This window comes from Olea europaea, unplaced genomic scaffold, assembly GCF_002742605.1.
Source record: "Olea europaea var. sylvestris unplaced genomic scaffold, O_europaea_v1 scaffold9291, whole genome shotgun sequence".
NCBI classification, from domain to species: Eukaryota; Viridiplantae; Streptophyta; class Magnoliopsida; order Lamiales; family Oleaceae; genus Olea; species Olea europaea.
The window spans coordinates 1-2,418 of record NW_019267779.1 but is presented as its reverse complement, the minus strand read 5'-3'; the positions used below and the strand labels follow the sequence as shown (position 1 = coordinate 2,418).

The 2,418-nt window shown below is 31.8% G+C and overlaps 1 non-coding gene across 1 annotated transcript; it reads right to left on the bottom strand.

Moving 5' to 3' along the window:
* Nucleotides 1-944: 944 nt before the first annotated feature.
* Nucleotides 945-1,015, bottom strand: TRNAG-GCC. The gene has a single exon. It is a non-coding gene; the product is annotated as a tRNA-Gly (tRNA).
* Nucleotides 1,016-2,418: the final 1,403 nt, after the last annotated feature.

Below are 2,418 nucleotides of genomic sequence, written 5' to 3'. Positions count from 1 at the left end.
ATAGGCATTTTCAAACAATATTTCGAATTTTTTGATAAAAAGCTAACTTTAAAAATTCATTGACAATTGTACGGTAGTCAAATCGATAAATGTTTTACATTCTCTCGAAACTCATTTCAAAAACTATATCATAGACACATCGAATGATCGAAATGAATATCGAAAAACGTTAAACGCATGTGTTAAAAAATGCGTATAAGTAATTTTTCTTTAAAAGAAAAAAATCAATTATTTTATTACTATTTATTATTTTTTCGCAACAATTTTCTCAATACATCATTTTACTCAAGAAAAATTATGTGGTATGACGCAAATTTTTTTCTCCATGCACGGAGTGAATATGTTTTTTTTTTTTACATTTTATTTACAATAATTTTGTTTATTAATATAATTTTAAAAATTTAAATATATAAGATATGGTTGATAGTTAATAGCGTGAGAATTAGGAGAAAGAGTCATACAGTATTGTTGAATAGAATTTTTTCTGTTGTCAAATAAGTTCCCAAACCGATTAAGTGTGAAAGCGAGTGTGACAAAAATGAACAATAAACCCTCATTCTCTCTTTTATAGTAGTGTAGATAGATAGATTGAATAGATGAATCTAATTTTTCTTGCAAATTCTATTCAAATCATCAAGTAGTCTATCTTAATTTTAACGGTTCAATAGTGAGCTATTTAGTTTGACTAGAATAAATTGCAACTGACTTTGAATTCCATTACTAAAATTTGATCATACATCAGGCATTTGTGAGAATAGATTAAATAAAATAGGAAAAGTTAACAGAAAATTATTTATTATATAATAAGTGTAAAGTGAAAATGTCAAAAGAAAAAATTTGACTGCTCAGATGCGCTTCTTTCGTCCGAAGATCAGACGGTTGTGGAGAACCCAATCACCACCGTTAGCACAAATATTTCTTCATAGCAACCGTTTGTGATTTTATGCACCAGCCGGGAATCGAACCCGGGTCTGTACCGTGGCAGGGTATTATTCTACCACTAGACCACTGGTGCCTTGATGTTTACATTTTATATTTTATTCATGACAAAGATTAATGAAATCTCACTCTTTTTCCTCCTACTCACCCTTTTAAGTTTTAATGAGAATAACCCTTTGATGAGTTGTTGCTAGTTTTAAATCGGAGTTATGGTCATGAGCAGTGTAACGTGAATGAGAAAGGAGCTGTGATCTATTGGTTACGCAGCACTGTTGAATTTCAAGGTTATTATTTAACTCCCGTTTGGCTCCCATTAAATTCTATTCAATCATTTATTTTTTTTTAAAAATATTATTCCACCCATTTCATTTCCATTAAATGGAGGCCAAACAGGGGCTTAATGAAACAGTGACTTAATGAAGTTTATTAATTTTAAACGAATGATTTTCTCACTTGTCTTTATTGTTAAGCAATTGATGTTTTGTCACCTATGAAACCCTCTTTTCCCGATTTTGTCAAAGAAAACAAAAAATGAAATAAACTGCCCAATTTTAGTTCAACTAAATGTGTACAAGGCCTAATAAAAATGGTGGCCCTCTATTGTCATAGTGAGTCTATAATAATTATGACAATTATTCATACAAGGACGAGAACTAAGGTGGGTTCAGAGGCATATTGGTGTTAATAGTGACAAATTAGTAAGGGTACGCCCCTTGTAACAAATCTCGGATTCGAGGATATTGATTTCGATTGATTTTCAAAATATCTTATTATATATCAAAGAATGCTATATAACTTTATTATCGTGCACTAGAAATAATTGTTCACATTCACGAGTCGCTTATGAGTGCCAAAAATCTTAATTCCCTATCATTGCTCCGACTTCAGTGCACAGGATCAATGGCATCAGGAAAAGTTTGAGTCGATGCCTCGATGGACATTGAATGAAGAAGGGAGTTTAGTTTCACGTTTTTTTACCGTGGTGACTATCGAAGGTAAAGGGTATTGGGACTCGGGTGTAGTTACTTGGGGGATCGGTTTGGCACTTCACAGGGCTTATAATTTTTTTCTTTATCTTTTTATCTTTTCTTTTCGCATGATGTGACTATAAGTCACCAAACTATTTAAGCCTATCAGACTATGAATCTGAACTTCCAGGAGATCAAAACCATTAATGTGTATGTTAAAATCGTAACCAACTTTCAATTGATTTGAAGTTGGAAGACAAAACCATCAAACTATTTAAAATTTCTTTCTAGTTCAACTGAAAGTCAAACGTTAACCTTACATTGACAATTTCAATTATGCACGAATTCAGCTTCCCAAATTGTTCCATAAAAATTAACACTTAATCATCAAATAAATGGAATGTGATGTTAAGTACTATCTTCCCACGAAAAGGACGTCACAAGATTGAAAAGATATATATGTCCCATTTCTACATAGCGTCCATAGATTGGAGACCGTTTGTGCAAAAAA